Below are 19,018 nucleotides of genomic sequence, written 5' to 3'. Positions count from 1 at the left end.
TTTATGGTTACTTTCATATTCAAATTATGAGGAATAACTACATCATTGGTGAGATGTGTGGGGAATAATATAGGGAGTTTACTGACATCTCGGTCCCTGGGTAGATGGGATAGAGGGGATGGGAGGGATGGTGTGAGTTCATGTGTACTCTCGTCAGACTGAGTCGTTCTGTTTAGTTGTTTTATCGTTCCAACTCTCTTCGATTTTCTATCATTGTTGGATGACAATTCTGGTGAAAATTCTGTGAATTTGTTATTGTATTGTATCCCATTCATGTGTGGGAGTAATACTATATTCTCTTTCTTCATAGTTCTCAAAACCAGTAACATGTTAACTCATACTGCTAAGCTCTCTATTTTATAGAATTTAGCGGGGATTGGTCTCGTAGTCTCTGAGAAACTGATGCCTAACTGTATCATGCCCTTTTTCAGTAGGCTGTTTGCCATCTACAGCATATGTCTAAATCAGATTCCTCCACGAAGGTTACTTTCTTCATATTTCTAGAAATCCTCTCTAATTCCTCTTGTGTCATGAAATTCACTGGAAAGCCTGAATCCAAGCATAATGAAATCTTTTGATCTTCACAGGAACCAGGCACCAAGGTACACTCGTTTCCGAGTATGCTTCCTATGTGCACTCTAGGCTTGGTTTTCTTTAAGTATGGTCGTTTTTTGTCGTGGCATGTCCTTTCCCCCACTTAAAAACAGATAATAACCTATCAAATGTTTTGCAATTTGACATCAGTGTCCTGTGTTTTTATGTTTTCTGCAGTATGGTTGCATCCCTTTTTACTTATCGCTATCATCCCAAAGTTTAATGTAACATTCAGATTTCGTGTGACCAGGATTCGCACAATAATAAAATAGAGTAGACCTGTCTCCCGAATGTGATCCACGAGATGACTTTCTATATTTTGGTTTTTCTGTGGCGTGGTTTCTGCTTGGACTACGTGCAAAATTTTAGGCTACCAGTGGCCTGGTGTTTATGACCACTGCCTCGACGTCAGCTGGTGTTTGGTTTGTCTGTTTTTTGGTCGCGATCATTTTTGTTCTGTGCTTGTGCTAGATATACTCATGGCTGCCACAGCGTCTGTAATTCCCATTCAGGTTGTGTTGGGTTATTTCACTTACCCTTGCTTTGCTGCAGTCCATCTCTATCTCATTCATAAAATCAAACATATTCCAGGAGTATAAGCTACTGTTTTTGCTGTTTTCGATACCCTATTAGGTAATTTACACAGTGCAGCTACATAACCAAGGATGTCTGCGAAATGCATTGGTGACATCTTCCCACCAGATGTTACCCAATTTGACCTCTATAGTGGCTAACAGTACTCTTTTAATTGTGAACACATCTGCAGTTATTTAAACTAAGACAGGGTTTGTGATATGTTGTCTCATAAGATCCACAATGTTATGTAATTCTGGAATTATATCTGGCAAAAAATGTATAACTCCAGAAAATTTCTTTAGGAAACCTGTCTTAAATTCATCATACTGTATGTCTGAGCACGGAAGAACTTATCAGATCTAAGCAGATCACCAGCTGGGCATTTTTCTTGGTTAAACCATGATGTAAAGCCAGTTATCTTTTCACACTCATCTGTTATATGTCGTTTAACAAAAACTTGCTCACACTGATTTATAAGAGACATCACACTGATGTGGTCCTTTTCTGTGCCTGAGAATTTAGTTAGATTTTTATCCTCATAGTACATAAACATCTGCTGTGGGAAAGTTGGAGCTGTGGTGTTAGATCTGCTAGCCATGGTGTTTGTTTGTTTGTTTGGCTAAATTTACTTGATGTCCCTAGTCCTTATGGGAAGGAATTGTTGAGTATTACCCGACCTATGTACCCTATTGAATAAGTTTTCATAGGTGTGTATGCCAGATCTATGATCGCTTTCTATCCATCATCCAATCCTTCGTTGCCCCATGAGGAGCATAGGAGCCTGGGGCTAGGCAAGTTGGCCCTGACATTTAACCTGCAATTACTTTTTATTATCCCACCCTATGGTGTGCAAAAAATGAAAAAAAGTTTTTTTTAGTTTTTGTTTATTATAAACTTGAAGATTAACATCCAGGGCATCATCTAGTGAAAAAAATCTCTCCGTCATTGCATAGGGCCATAAGTAAGTTTACGTAGGGGAGTAGTGAAAAATGAAAAATCAAACAAATTTTTTTTTAGTTTTTGTTTATTATAAACTTGAAGACAAACGTCCAGGGCAACATCTGGTGAAAAGAAAAAAATCTCTTGCCGTCTTTGCGTGGCGCCATGCGTAAGTTTGCGTAGGAGTGGAGTAGTTAGCGGTGATGCAGGGCCATCACAGCCTGAGCGGCGGCAACGCGACGCTACCCAGCCTGAGCTATGGCTTGCAGTCCACGGGCATCAGTATCCTCAAGTCCTCTCACAGAATTGTTTGTCTCTTAATCTTTTGTTCGTGGAGAACTACGTGTGTTTGTTATGTTTCCCTGTTGTTTTACTAACTGTGAATCGTCATTCGGTAATTCAAATGCTCTTTCCTCTTGCAGTAAAATTGGTGGTGTTGCCAACATCCCGTAATAGCACTAATCACTAGTTAGGAGGCACATTTTGCTAAGGAATGTTGTCATGAAACACTTATTTTATGTATGTGTTCATTGTAAAGATAACGACAACGATTAGAAATAAATGAATGCTCTCTCTCTCTCTCTCTCTCTCTCTCTCTCTCTCTCTCTCTCTAAAACTGTGGGTAGTAGTAATTAGTAATGGACTAAATATACCCCTGGGGGTAGGGGGGTTTTCAAGAATACTCCCCCAGTATCCCTGCTTGTCGAAAAAGGCGACTAAAAGGGTTGGCGGAGGGTTAGTGCCCCTCCCCGGAAAACAACTAACTAAAAAAACAAACAAGAAGCCTCGGACAAGGACTGTCCAAACGATGACGACCCAGGACCGGACAAAGGACTTGGTAATGGGTATATGGAATGTAAGAGGAGCGAATGATGAGGTGAAAGAGGGAGAGATTGTCCAGGTGCTTCAGGGTGCGAAAGTGGATGTATGTGGAATAACTGAAACAAAATGGAGAGGAGAAAGTGTGAGAGAATGGGAGTATGAATGGGGTATATGTGCAGGAGTAGGTGAGAATGAGGGGGCAAAGGAAGGAGTATGAATAGTTGTGAGTAAAAGATGGAAGAAGAGCATAAGACAGTATGGATCAGTTGGGTCAAGGCTTGTGTGGGTAAAGTTGAAAGTTGGAATACAAATGTGGGAGATTGTGTGTGTGTATGCGCCAACGCAAGATCGTGCTAGAAGATTGAGAGAAGAGTTCTGGACAAATGTACAAGTGTGCATGGAAAAGTTTGGAAGGAATGAGAGAGTGTTTTTTATCGGTGATATGAATGGTAAAGTTGGGAATGTTAAGGTGGATGGAGTAGTTGGTGAGTGGGGTGTGTCTGCTGAGATATATGAGAATGGCAGTGTGTTAGTGGACATTTGTGCTGAGAGGGGGTTGGTGATAGCCAATACCCTCTTCAGGCATAAAATGATCCACAGGTATACATGGCGAGTGATGAGAAGGGTGGGTGGTGAACTGAATGAAAGGAAGGCAATCATTGATTATGTGTGTGTGGCTGAAAGGATGCAAAGATGTGTAATGGATGCAAGAGTTTATAGAGGTTGGGGAAGTGGACTTTCTGACCACTACTTGGTGGTAGCCAGAATTAGGATTCAAGTAAGATGGAGGAATAGAAGAAGGGAAAGACGAGAGGAAGGAGTAGTTGCAAGGAGAGTGGAAAAGTTAGAAGAGGATGAGAAAAAGGCAGAGTATAAAAGAGAAGTGGAGGAACGATTGGGCAAATATGAATTGGAGCAGATGGGAGACGTGGAAGGTGTGTGTAGGATATTTACAGAAGAAATATGTGCAGCATGTGATGTGGTGTGTGGGATGAAGAGAAGACGGAGGGGGGTGCAAGGAACAGCGTGGTGGAATGAAGAGGTGAGACAGGCTGTGGCACAAAAGAAGAAAACATACAATGAATGGATGAGAAATAGGGGCGTGGAAGAAGTTGAGAGGCGGAAGAGAGAGTTATATGCAGAAAGAAAGAGAGAGGTGAAAAGATTAGTAAGAGAGAGTAAGAAGACAGTGGATGAGGAATTTGGAAGGAATTTGAGTGTAAAGTGGAGGGACTGTAAGAAAATGTTCTGGAAAGAGGTGATAAGAGTAAGACAGGGTGGAAGTGAAGTTAGCAGGGGAGTGAAAGATAAAAATGGTAGATTACTAGTGGAGAAGGGAGAAAAAATGAGCAGACGGAGAGAACACTTTAAGGAATTGTTGAACAATGAGGATGGAAGAAATGCGAGTATAAGTGGCTGGGGAATGGCTGGGAGAAGGAGGGACGTGAGAAGATAGGAAGAAATCAGTAGGGTAGAAGTTGTGGAAGCAATGAAGAAAGTTAAATTGGGGAAAGCCCCAGGAATTCATGGAGTGTGTGGTGAAATGCTGAAGCATGGGGGAGAGATAGTAGTAGAATGGATGTGGAAGATGTGCAGATTGGTCTGGGAGGAAGGTAGAGTCCCGGAGGATTGGAAGTCAGGTATAATTATTCCCTTGTACAAAGGAATAGGGGAAAAATAAGTGAGTGGTAATCATAGGGGCATTTGTCTTCTTAGTATAAGAGGAAAAGTGTATGGTAGGATACTTATTGACAGAGTTAGAGAAAGAACAGAGAAATTAGTTGGAGAAGAACAGGGAGGCTTTAGGAAGGGAAGAGGTTGTGTAGATCAGATATTCATTCTTAGAACTTTAGTGGAAAAGTTTCTAGAGAAGGGAAGGAAGTTGTATGCGGCTTTCATGGATCTGGAGAAAGCATATGACAAGGTGGATAGACAAGGATTGTGGAAAGTGTTAAGACTATATGGAGTAGATGGGAAGTTGTTGAATGCTGTGAAGAGTATGTACGATGGTGCGAAGGCTGCAGTCCGTGTGGATGGTGAACTAAGTGAATTTTTCTCTTTGAAAGTTGGGTTGAAACAGGGATGTGTCATGTCTCCATGGTTGTTCAATCTGTACATGGATGGGGTAATAAAAGAGGTACAAGGTAGGGTAGTGGATGTTGGAGTGGCCCTGGTGAGAGAGGATAGCGTTTGGAAACTCCCTGTACTGTTGTTTGCAGATGATACTGTGTTGTTGAGTGAAGACGAAGGGGAGCTGCAAGGCTTGGTGGATGAGTCTGGGAGAGTGTGTAAGAAACGGAGTCTAAAGGTGAACGTAGGGAAGAGTAAAGTGATGGTCTTTGAGAGAGGTGAAGTCAGTGAATGTACAGTGAGGTTGGATGGTGAGGAATTGGAAAATGTGAGTACGTTTAAGTACTTGGGTAGTGTGATTGTAAGGATGGAGGTTTGGAGGGTGAAGTGCTTGAAAGGGTACAGCAAGGAAGAAAGGTTGCTGGTTCTTTGAAAGCAGTGATAAGAAACAGGGAAGTGAAAAAGTTACATGACAGTATTGTGATACCAACTCTAACGTATGGAAGTGAAGCTTGGACGTTGTAGGAAGGACACAAGTCAAGAGTGAGAGCAGTGGAAATGAATTATTTAAGAGGAGCCTGTGGAGTCACATGGAGAGAAAGACTGACGAATGAGGATATAAAGGAGCGTTGTGGTGTGGATGTGGATGTGATAGGAAGCGTTATGAGGAACACATTGAGGTGGTTTGGCCATGTGGAGAGGATGGAGGGTGAAAGACTGACGAAGAGAGTGTATGTTAGTAAGGTGGAGGGGGGAAGAGGGAGATGAAGGCCGAGGATGAGATGGAGGGATGGGGTGGAGAGGTATATGAGGGAGGGGGGTGTGAGTTGGGAGCAGGGCAGTGGAATGGCGGGGGACAGGGCGACTTGGAGGCGATTTGTTTGTGGCCACCCCAAACGGGATTGAGGCGTCTGGCAATAGATAGATAGATAGAAGAAGGTGTATGTACGTAAGTTTTTATATGGATGAAGTGGTGTTTGTTACTAGATATGGTAAAATGTGGTAAAAAAAAAAAAATAACGAATTAAATGACGTATGAAAATGCTATCTCATTTGGTAACGTCACTCACTGCCTGTTTGTTTGTTTTTGTTTTTTCTAACTCTTTTCTCAATAACTCTGTCTTAATTGTTACTTAGTTTGTTGTCAATACGATAATTTTACTGTATATCTTTTGCAAAGTGTTTGTTTATCACTCTTGCATTAGCAATACATCCCTATAGGACAGTGGTGATGTTCACTTGTGAAGTTATAAAAAAGAAAAAACGGGACTGTGTGATTACAGTAAGCTCTCTGGGAAAAGTTCATAAAACTATATACACCCACTAGTCAGTGTAGAATGATGTCACCCTCGGAGACTCAGCGGTATGGTGATGGATCGGCGGTGTGTAATAGTGAGTGAGTGGTGGGTCAGGTCTGTCTGGTAGTTGTTGCGTTGTACCTCCCGTCACCACTGTATCGGAGCCTCCTCACTCTGCTGCGTAGGTTGGTTTGCTGGATGAATGATGCTTGTAGAGCCTGTTTCGTGACAATCTCAGATACTTGTAGTTTATCGTGAATCGTAGAACCGAAGCTCTTTGCTGAATAGAATTGTAGTAGCTGAATGTTGAATGTTGATAAAAGTGTGAGGTGTAAATAAATTGTATTGTGGGTCGTTGGTTCACTGCTTGCTCCGACTGTCTCTATATAGTCGTAGATTGACTTATAAAATGGGAAGTTAGTTGTAGCTGTAGATTGTCAAACCACTGCCAGTATAAAGTTGTTGGGCATTATATGGCTCCAACATGTAGTGGATTTTGTTTTCTGTCTTGATAATGTAGACTCAAATGAAGACTCATAGACGTGGTTCGTTCGATTACTGCCACCAAATATAGTATAATAGTCGTCGCCTAGCTTTTCCAAAAGTGTGTAGAATTGTAGAGATTTTAAATACGAGAGAATGTTCGTTGTGCTTCTCGTAGATGGCAGGAGAAAGATAAAGATGATTCTGAAGTTTGGTTGCAGTTTATTTCTTCAAAGGGTGTATCTCACAAGAACAGTATACTGAGGTGTGAGTGGTTTATTGCTTGCTAACCCCGGGTGCTCCTTCCTGCCCCTCCTCACCGTCTCTACTCTCTCCTAACCTCATTCTGTCCTGTCTCTCCCATGTCCCCTGTATATGACTGGTTGTGTCACGCATGAGACCACGTGGAAAGGAACCTTTCGAGACTGTGGGAAGATCCCATCCAGCGTCACACTGTGGTGTGTGTGGAATTCCTAACTAGAGAATGTGCAAACACTATTTCCTCTAGCCCTCTCGCTTAGGCACGACTTTCTTCTAACCTCTGTATTACATACAGGCTATACGTTACTAGCTATTATGTCGTGTGTTATGATATTTTAGTATCCTGACATCTGAAGCCGGTATTTGACTACTGATCATCAACACACAGGGAATCAGCTAATTAAGGAAACTACAGAATAAAATAAACCACTGTGCTCAGGTTTTGCTCATTACGAAAAGGAGCACATTCCAATTATAAATTCATTATGGGAACAAAGACTAAATGAGAACATTGTAAAACTTCTCGACAACATTCATAGAAGGAGCTCCTTCAGTTAAATTACATAAAGACTTTGACAAAATTTAGATTGGGAATGCTGTCTGCCAGGGAGATACAATTTCAACAATCATATGTCATGCCAAAAAAGTATTTCTAGAATGCTAGTAGGAGAACAAAGGAATAAATATAGATAGAGAAAACCTAAACCATTTAATACTTGCATAGGTTATTGTCCTAATCTCTGAGACAGCATAGACATTGCAAGAGATGTTATGTGACCTGAATAGAGAAAGTCTCAAATAGGGCTCAAAGATGAACTGGAGTAAAGCTAATGTAATGATTAATCCAAATGCACCAAAGGGCGTCTTTCTTTGAAAATGTTGAGGAGTATAAATACATGGGGCAAATAATAATCCTAAGAAGAGACCATGATACCAAATAGACAGACACACTACACTGGATGGAAAGCTTTCGGAAAAATATAGACGTCATGAAAACAGCATGCCGATATGTGTGAAACGAAATGTACATGGTAAATGTATAATCCCAGCTATGACGTAGAGTTGTTAGACCTAGAAACTCACAAAATCAATGGAAAATCATCTAATTCATTCTCAAAGAGCAATGGCAAGGTCATTGTTGGGAATATCGTAGAGTGGCAGGAAAAGATCAAACTGGATGAGAGACCAGACTACAGCCAAAGACATTATAGGAGTTATAAAAGAATTGAAATAGAGGTGGGCAGGTCATGTGGTAAGAATATGGAATAACTGATGGAGGAAGAGGCTGACTGACTGGACTCCAAGAGATTGCAAACATAGTAGAAAAGGCCAGACAGAAGATGGGGAAATGAGATAGAGAAGACTGTAGGCAAAACCTTGATTCAGTCAAGGAATTCTTGGAAAAGGCTGGGGGAAGACTTTGCTCAGCAGTGGACTTGCAATGGCTGATGATACATTTAAAAGGAAGGTGAAAAGAGCATTTTGAATCTGTTCTAAATAGACCAATCTTAGCTGATGAGGACATTTTGCCAGCAAAGAGAGATTTGCAAATAGACACAGGGAATATAACCTTACATGAAGTAGCAAAATCTATAAAGGAAAATCTACAAAGGAATTAAAGAATTTTAAGGCCCCGGGAGAGGATGGAATATTTCCTGAATTGCTTAAGGTGGAAAATTATGAGTTGATGAATGCTTTTTTAAAACTTTTTGATGTGGCTTGGGATAATGGTGGAATTCCTGAAGAGTGAGAAAATTGAGTAATTATGAAAACACCAAAAAAGGGATGTTTAAGTGTGTGTGGAAATTGGTGGGGGATAACTTTGACACCTGTAGTTGCAAAAGATTTTTTGAAAATCTCGTTGAAGAGAATAGAGCCAGGGTTGCCATTCGTACGATAATTATCGTACATGTACGTTAAACTGCCTCTGGTACGTGTACGATACCTTTTCTTATTATCGTACATTCCGTACGATAATTCTGTGTTTTATGGCATAAGAGTTTTAATGTAAAAAAATGATAATAAAAAAAAGCATTTCATCAAGAGTAAATCTTTTCCATAGACAGTATGTTATGTATAAAATGAGAAGTTGTAATTTTCCTTAGTGCACATAAGGTAACTGTGTTTATGAGATAGCTAGGCTTGTTGTACTTGTACTGAACGAAATGTACAGGCACATTTCGAGTCACATTGACGGTTGACTGTTACGGTTTGATATTTGTCAGTCGTCACCGTGAAGTACTATACAGTATAAAAGAAAAAATTATTTTGATAACAAGAAAGAATTACCTAAAAGTATCTTGTGTAATCAGTGATTTGGAAATAGTGTAGAGGAATTATTATATTTTATAAATTTTGATGAATATATTTAACTTTTCTAAACTGAATATTGTTATTTAAACCCCCCCTAAATGATACCTGCTGTATACAGTATTTACATTACCCATTTCATATATCGAAACTTTTAGGAATTTCCATTTTCTGTTTTTTATTATATGAGGCTAATGCTGTTTATATAAATTTAAAACACTATTGAAGACATGTGTTGGTAAGAACTCCATAATTTATTTAATCATCATCTTATTACTGTAGCCTGGAGCGTAATGTAGTAGTAGCAAAAAATATATACGATAATTTTCACAGGCATCGGGTATATTTTTACGATTATTTGGGTGGAAAAACGATAATTTTGAAACATCAGTATGATATCTCGATCAAAAAAATCTGGCAACCCTGATAGAGCCAGTACTGTAGTTTATGAAATTTTAAGAGAAGAGCAAGTGGGATTTAGAAAGGGTTGAGGTTGTAATGATCAGGTTTATATTGTAAGGCACCTAATGCAACAAGCTAATGAGATGAAAATGCCACTTATTATGTGCTTTGTGTTTTTTGAAAACGCGTTTGAGAGTGTTTCACGTGAAGTTACGTTGAAAATTATGAGGTTCTGTGGTATACCAGAAAGGTTTATAAATATTATTATAAGTCTTCGTGAAGGTACTTTCTGTAAGGTAAGGGTGGGTGGTTGAGTGATCCGTTTGAAGTTCGGTCAGGAGTGATTCAAGTTCTTTTGCCTTTGCTGTTTGTTTTGGTTATGGATTACGTTATGTCTAAGGTTGTATGGGGAACAGGTGCAGCATTTAACTGGAAAGAAAATAAGAGGCTAATGGATTTGGATTATGCTGATGATATCGTACTGATCTGCGGAAGTATTTATGAGATGCAGAGGGTGCTTGATTGTCTGATGGAGGAAGGATAAAAATTGGGATTGATAAAAAAAAAAAAAGGGAAAGACTAGTATTATTAATATGAATATGGAGAATCAAATCAATTGTGTAACTGGGAATAATGTTGTGGTGAAGAAAGTAGAAAATTTTAAATATCTGGGAATGATTGTATCATCTAATGGATCATTAAACAATGAAACTGAAGAGAGGATTAGGCAGGTTGGGCGAGCTGTTGGAATATTGAATTATGTATGGAATAATTATTTGCTTTCAGTACATACTGAAGAAAAATTTACAAGTCCATGGTTAGACCAGTTTTACTTTATGGGCATGAGTCACGATACAGTACAGTTGCAACAGGTCTGAAACTGAAAGTGTTAGAATTTGAGAATGAAATACTGAAAAGGATTCTTTGGGTAAAATGGCAGGACAGATGTTACAAATGCAATAGTAAGAGATACAGTATTACGAGAGTGTAACCAGTTAATATGTGAGATTGTCTTGCAGGAAATGGCTAGGGCACATATATAGAAAAGAAGGCAGTTTAACCCACCCCATTCCGACCACTTTTCCACCACTGACTCCCCCCAGTCACGACCATTTTTGGATTTTTTTTTTCTTTTGGCTCAAACCTCCGATTTTGGTGAGAAACCTAGAAAAATCATAGAGAAATCGCTCACCTGAGGTTTAAAATGCTCATAACAGGTAGCAGTACCTTCTCACCTTACTGTGTTTTCTATCAGGCTGACTCCAAAGAAAACGAGTTCTATGGGAGTGTAACCATTCCACACCACTCATAAACAGTATTTATTTATTTGTTTCGTACGAATTTATATGTAGTATGAGAGAATATTGGTTTTCACACAGTAATATAGGCAGTATAAGCATTGTTTCACTCATGAAACACATCAACATACCTGACCTTTTTTGGCAACATTACCTGATCATCATTTCTGACTGTTTTTTCCTCTAATGCTATGTAAAGTTTGTCCTCCACATTGTCATTGATTGGGGAATCACTCTGGCCCTGAATTTCATACTGAGGGATGACATGGTTTTACTGGCCAGGTCACTGGTAACACGTGAACTGCTGAGACAATGGCGTGCTGGGGGGGGGAGGTCATGCTGAGTAAGGCATTGTCCCTGCCTGGCATCTTGTAGAGGAAGGTGTCCCGTGTATACGTACCAAAAATCACTAGCGATAATTGAAAATTGTGCAAATTAGGGACCTTGCAATTGATTCGCATTTATGAACGTCAACAGGATTGGCAGTGACAAAATGTGTGGATGTTAATTCACATCGACGGGATGCCCCGGGTTAACCCGCTGCATCCCAACCGATTTTTCATCAACAACCCCCGCCAATCCCGGCAGATTTTTGAAAAGTGTGTTTTTTTTAGCTAAAACTTCCACTTTTTATGAGAAACATTGGAAAATGCCCATAAAAGTGCTCAGCTGAGCTCTTAATTGCAGTATACAGGTGTCTCTCTTCTTCTGTGGGCCATGCTCCAGAGAAAACATTTTCTATGGGAGGAGTAACAATTCCAAACAACTCATAAAAGGTTAGATATTTATTTATTTGGTACGAATTTATATGTATTACAAGAGTATATTGGTTTTCAGATAATAATATAGGCGATATAAGCGTTGTTTCACTCACCAAACACATCAACATACTTCACCTTCCTTTACAATGTTACCACCTCATCACTTCTGCTTGTTTCTTCCTCTGGCTTATTTCTTCCTATGTCCCCCTCCTCGGGAATAACTTTCGCCTTGAATTTCGTCACTGCAGAGACCGTGGCACGACATATCTTTACTACCCAGGTTACTGCTAGAAGGTGAGTTACCGAGAAAATGGCGTGCGAAGGAGAGGGGGGTCAGGAGAGGCCAGGCAGTATACCTGCCTGACAAGGGGTAGAGGAAGGTCTCCCACATATGCCTACAAAAAATCGCTCACAAAACTTGAGAAATGTGCAAATGACAGACCTCGCAGTTGCAAAAAGTAAGGATACATCGTCATGTCACTGTGACAAAAAATGGGAATGTATCTATACATCCTCGGGACGCCTCAGGTTAATACAGGATGTGCCAGACTGGATTGCTAAAGGAAGAAGAGGCAGGGGTAGGCCAGAGGAAACTTGGTTGAGGACAATGATATACATATATATATATATATATATATATATATATATATATATATATATATATATATATATATATATATATATATATATATATATACATATATATATATATATATATATATATATATATATATATATATATATATATATATATATATATATATATAATATATATATATATATATATATATATATATACATACGCTAGTAATCCTTCCAATATCCGGACACCCATTTTCCAGACATCCCCAATAAGCGGACATTTTCATCCCTGGATCCAATATTCCCAAAATGGATCAAAAACCGCAAAAAATTTGACAAAATCTGACTTTTTCCCGCCCGTAATTTGAAGTTGGTGCACGCAGCATGGGCCAGCTGTGTAATGGTATGTTGTTCCACCAATGTCCGCTAGACCATCCCTGCATCCTCCCCACTTACCGCCCATCTCTTGTTGTGAGTGCACGTTCGTCGTCATGGCCGCCCACGTGCTCACTTTCGTGGTGGTGCCTTACCAACTGCAGGCTCTCCTTCTGCTCTCGTGCCTCTCCTTCGTGTGTGTGATGATGGCCCCGCCACCTGAGAAGAGGAAGAGAGTGGTTTTGATTCTGGAGAAGAAGAGGGAGATATTGGACAAGGTGGATGCGGGATGGTCCACCTCACGCATCCTCCGTGAATTCAACCTGGCCCAATATACTTTGTTTGATATGAAGAGATCCCACAAGAAACTCATGCAGTACACGGCTGACTTCTTGTCGAAAAGAAAACGCAGCGTGGAGAGGAAGGTGATGTATACTCCCAAGTATGCAGAAGTCGACTGCTCCACGTTGATTTGGTATCAACAGCAATGTGCTGCTGGTGTGATGGTGCATGGCACAGAGCTGAAGGCTGCTGCTGAGAAGTTCGCAAGGCTTCACGATGCCCTAGACTTCAAGGCATCTGAAGGTTGGCTCTTCGCATTCAAGTTACGACATGGCCTTACCAACCATAAGTCTCATGGTGAAGCTTTGGATGCCAACGAGGATGGAGTAGATGAGTTTTGGCACAAGGTGAAGCGCTTGATCGACAGGGAGGGCCTAACTCTCGGTCAAGTCTACAAAGCTAACGAAACTGGCTTATTCTATCGCTCTTTGCCTACGAACACTCTAGCTGAGGAGACGGAGAAGCGTGTACCTGGCCGCAAGCTTGGCAAGCAACGGATATCTGCTTTGTGTTGTGCCAATGCTAATGGCATGCACCGGCTCAAGCCCGTTATTGTTGGCCGTGCAAAGCAGCCTCGGTGTCTTCGTGAGGTGAGGACGTCCTTCCTGTCGTCTGGTACCATTCCTTGAAGGCATGGTTCACAGCCCAGATCTTCAAAAACTGGTTCCACCACCATTTCGTCAAGGAGGTCATCCTTTACCAGACGGAGAAACTGGGAATTTCACGCAACCAGGTAAAGGCCCTCCTTCTCCTCAACAATGCACCTGCCCACCCGTGCAACAAGGAGTTGGTGGCTGAGAATGGGCGCATTAGGTGCATGTTTCTGCCACCTAATACTACTGCTCTCATCCAACCAATGGACCATGGAGTGATCATGGGAACGAAGAGGCTGTACCACCGGAAGTTCCTGGAAGAGGTGATGGTTGTTCTTGAGGACGAGGATGAGCGCAGGGAGGGACGGGACATGTGAGGCCAGCGGACTTTGTAAAACATTTGCCGCAACAACATCAAGTCTGCCATCTACAACTAGGCCAGTGCACGGAAGAAAATCCCTGTCAAGACTCTAGAAAATGGTTGGTCTCGCTTGCTCCTCAGAACGGATGTGGAGCACTATTTCCTAGGTTTTGACATGGATGACTTCCATGCACATCTACGTGCGCATGGGGACGATGTTGATGTGGACGAAGAGCGTGAGTGGTTGGATGACGACGAGGGCGATCCTGGGTATCAGACCATGTCTAATATCGATATCACATCTTCAGCTGCAGGTGTCAGTACCCAACTTCAAGATTCTGATGAGGAAGGCGACGATGATGCGGACTCCTCTCAGCATGACACTACTCCAGCCATCCCCAAGCTGAGCGCACTCCGGGAACACCTAGAGTTCGTTCTGGACTACCTGGAGCACCCAGACTGCAACAGGGAGATGGGGCCCTTGGGACTTGTGGAGGAAGTGCGCGTTTTCAGGCAGCGCATTATTAATCATCAAAATTGTCGTTCCTTGCATCAATCAACCATTGACAGCTTTTTCAGGCCCATGACTCCCGCTGTGCCCAGCCCTGGCTCCACTCCATTGCCTCCCCAAGACAGGCCCTCATGCTCGGAGCCACAGCCCAGCACATCAGGCACGGTGGAGTCACCACTCGATGTGAGTTTGCACCTCTCTTCAGAGTCGTCTGCAGTGGGTACGCCATCACCACGACCCAGCAACGCATCCGTAGGTCACCTGCATGTGCTACTCTCAGACTCTGACAGTGATTAGAAGCCTAGAACTTATCCACTAGACCACACGGGAATTTACAGTGTTGTGCAGTGAAAAAAACAAACAGTGTATAGTGTTGAGGAATTTGAGTTCTGAGTGAAAAGACAAAAGATGTAATGAACTGTCAATGTAACGTAAATTAACTAGAGTGTGTTTTGTTTAGAAAATGGTTTTATGAGTGGAAAGACTTAAAGTGCAGAGTGCAACACTTATTTCATTAAGGTACAATGGAGCACAAGTAAGACAAGAGTGCGCAGTGTAAAGAGAATGGAATTCTGAGTGCAAATGACCAAGTTCTGTGCAAGACTTCATGAACAGTGTTCTGCAAGTGCTTCAGGAACTCCATCTTGCTGTCAGAGTCTGAGAGGAGGCGGGTTATTCATCGAGATGGCCAGGGACTTGCTGTAAGTACCCAGAATGTTTCATATTGTACTATACTGCATTTTCCATACTTACCTCTAACACCTCATTTCACTCTTTTATGTCCCTTATTGGTGTGAATAGTATCTTAGGTGCTATGCTTGTGCAGTAGGGAGGTGTTTTTCTGAGTTAGGCTAGGTTAGGGTCCATAACTACCAGCCCAGGAGCCAGGGACATGTTGTAAGTATCCAGAATGTTTAATATTGTATAAACCTACCTCTAAAACCTCATTTTATGTTTTTTTTTATTTATTTCAGTCTTTTATGTCCCTTATTGGTGTGATTTGGATCTTAAATAGGTGCTATGCATGTCCAGAGGGAGTTGTATAGGTGTTTTTCTGAGTTAGGGTCCATAAGTACAAGTCCAGGAGGCTGGGGTCCAATATCTGTACCATTGTACCATGTGGCATCCTTGTGGAAGTTGGTTCACCAGTGTTGGGTAGAATTTTCAAGCATTTTATAGTACCGATAGCCATTCTCTGTGATGTCAGATTGTTTGCACAGTGTGTGCATCAGTATTTTTTGATCGAGTGTATAGTACTAGACAGATCACAGCTCTAGTAAATAGTCTTAAGCCAGGCTAGTTAATGTCATGCAGCATAATATTATAAAGCATAGCTAATATTCTACATTCCTCCATCTCTTTGTTGTGCTTGAGACAATATCACAAGTATCTCAGACAGTGGAATATATGAAAAATTTATTTTGAAATCACTGATAGCACTACATTAAAGACTGTACAATATTATTATTGGATTAGGAAGCTCTCTGGCACCTGTTCCAAACCAGTATATTTTTGTATGTGGCACAGTAATTTTCTGTTATTTATGCAAGCTTGGTTTATATATATATAAAAAATGAACATCAAACAAGGGAATTATGAGGTGTAATAAGGAAAATAATATGCAGTGGAAGAGTGCTAGAAAGCCTCCGTAGGTGCCGAGAATATGGCCATATGAATCTCAGAATGTAAAATCCTTAGCATAGTTCACTTAGCTACACAGTTTATTTTTTATGTTTTTGTTCCTACTATTACCATACTGTGTTTAGTTCTAGTGAAGTGTTCTTGGAGAATTCCTTATAGTCTTATGATGTATTGTTTTCGTATATTTGCCAGTTTCCTCCAGTGTACAGTACCAGTGGTGTGAAAAAAGTTATATTTTACAGCACACCTGCAAAATGAGGGCTCACTGTTTGTTGAAGTTTTAGAAGCCAGTTTGTGCTATGTTGTCCACGGAAATATTCGCACCCAGTACAGTATTTTGCAAGTATTTGTTTTTTAAAAAGTTAACCTTCCAGAAATTCCACTGCTGTATCACATGTTACAAGGTTTAATGAGTGAGATAAATGCTGTAAAGTTTTTATTCCCCTTTTATCATTGTGGTGTTAATGCAGTTGTGCTGAATGTGTTAGGGGTAGTACCATTAGATGGTTTTACCATCTACAGTGAAGGGAGAGTGAGAGATTGACTAGGAGAGTGTTTATGAGCGAGGTGGGAAGGAGAGAGGAAGACTGAGGATGAGGTGGTGGGATGTGGTGGAGAGGGTTCAGTGATCCTGCTTGTATCCAGACTTCTTTGGGCAAGGGCATTCTGGGTACACAAATAACCTGGTTGTGTGAAAATTAATTCAAAATTTAACCAAAGAAAAAAAAAATGCAAACAATCGCAAAAATATTTTCCTTTGAGTACAATACATACTATAGATACAAGAAAGCAGCAAAGTACAGCAATTAATAAAATACACAATACAGCAGCCCCTCATTTTACAGTGAAATGGTATGCAGTGAACTGCATACAGTATTTAGTACTATAACAGAAAAGTTAGAACCTTTTTCCAATATATAATAACATTTTTGCTAATACAAAGCCTCACTGGTCAATGTATGATCACTCCTTTTGCTTATATGATTGCTGATGCATTAGCTTACAGTCGTATGTTTGTTCAAAGATGGTCTTTGAACTCATTGCTGTCAGGTGTTTGTGTCAGTGATGGAACAGAAGTGTAGAGTTGAAGTTGAAGCAGCAAGTAAAATGTAGTGAAGTGAAATAACTATCAGTTAAATGAGTTGGAAACTTGATTTGCAGACTCTTGGGTGAATCATGTTATATATAAATAACTCGATATACAGTAAATCGTTATGTAACAGATTTTTTCAGATGCATCCTTGTCATAAAACAAGGGTACATAACGGCCATATCACATTGAGTACACCGCTTTCTGTCTGATCAGCGAAGTTAAGCAACGTTGGGTCTGGTTAGTACTTGGATGGGTGACCGCCTGGGAACACCAGATGCTGTTGGCATCCCTACGTGTCAAGTGGGGTTGGTGGAGGATTAGTGCCCCTTCCTGTAAAACAATTAACTCTAAGCCCTTGGCCACCCCGTTTGGGATACATGGCGTCTGGCAATGAATGAATGAATTATATATATATATATATATATATATATGGAGCCTCTGTGGTATAGTGGTAGAGTGTGCGTTTTGCACGCTGGTGAGCGCGGGTTCGCCTCCCGCCAGAATTGAAAAAACTTTGGGAAGCGTTCACAAAGCCACTTGCCACTTTGGCGAACACAAGGGGTGCTGTGGTTGAACCAGTGTCACATACTAGTATGCTTGCACCCAATCGGCTTAAGGCGGGCCGATTACACTTGGTTCATAGACTACACACACATCCAAAGCCACTACAACACTACAATCACACTCACAAGTACTTCTCACCCTACATACAGTCTCTACCAGACAACCTAAACCACTGGGTAGAGATACATTGGCTGTATCGTCCCTGCTTCGGTAGGGATAGGCCGGTCCTGCAGTGGACCTCAACGGTTGATATATATATATATATATATATATGGGTCTGTTATGATGTGGCAGGGGTAAACCAGTTCTGCTGTCGGGCCCTGCTGCGGATGTCACTGATTGCATTGCGCAGTTGACCCTTGTGCAGTGTGGCGCGGTGTGGATCTGTCCGTTCTCCCCTTTGGGGCTAAGATGTGAATGAATGTGTTTGAATGGATGAGTAAATGGGGAGTGTGTCGTCCTGTCTCGGCTACCTCACTTTCCTTGGGGGACGCAGCATATATATATATATATATATATATATATATATATATATATATATATATATATATATATAAACACCCTGAGGTGTTAATGGCATTTTTGGATCTGAAAACGCATACAACCAAATGGACAGAGAAGGATTGTGGAAACTTTTGCGCATGTACGGTGTAGATGGTAAGCTGCTGGATGCCGTCAAGAGCTTTTATGATGGTAGTGAGGTTTCTGTAAGGGTTAATGAGCATCTACAGTAAGTGAATGGTTCAAGATCGGTGTGGGCGTGCAACAAGGTTGTGTGATTACTCTATGGTTGTTCAATATATATATGGATGGGGTGATGAGAGAAGTCAAAATACGAGTAATGGAAAGGGGGATTGGGTTGGTAATGAATGGTGATGGATGGAGAATCTCAAATTTGCTGTATGCTGATGATGCAGTACTACTTGCAAATACCGGAATGAACTTGGTAGACTAGTGCAGAGTTTTGCTGATGTCTCTGATTGTCGTGCCTTTAGAGTAAATATAGAAAAGGGTAAAGTGATGGTTATTGAGTGAGATGGTGACTCCCAGTGCGATGTTACAATGAATGGAGAGAGACTGGATTTGGTGAGAGAATTCTAATACCTCAGTACAGTGACAGAAAAGAGAGGAAAATGTGCAAA

At 40.9% G+C, this 19,018-nt stretch overlaps 1 pseudogene; it reads left to right on the top strand.

Moving 5' to 3' along the window:
* The first annotated feature begins 17,479 nt into the window (after window positions 1-17,479).
* LOC145398894 (5S ribosomal RNA) lies at window positions 17,480-17,598 on the top strand (annotated as a pseudogene).
* Window positions 17,599-19,018: the final 1,420 nt, after the last annotated feature.

The sequence above is a fragment of the Coenobita brevimanus genome, chromosome 46 (assembly GCF_032717465.1).
Source record: "Coenobita brevimanus isolate Jiangsu-jjx chromosome 46, ASM3271746v2, whole genome shotgun sequence".
NCBI classification, from domain to species: Eukaryota; Metazoa; Arthropoda; class Malacostraca; order Decapoda; family Coenobitidae; genus Coenobita; species Coenobita brevimanus.
This window is presented reverse-complemented; position numbering and strand designations above follow the sequence as displayed.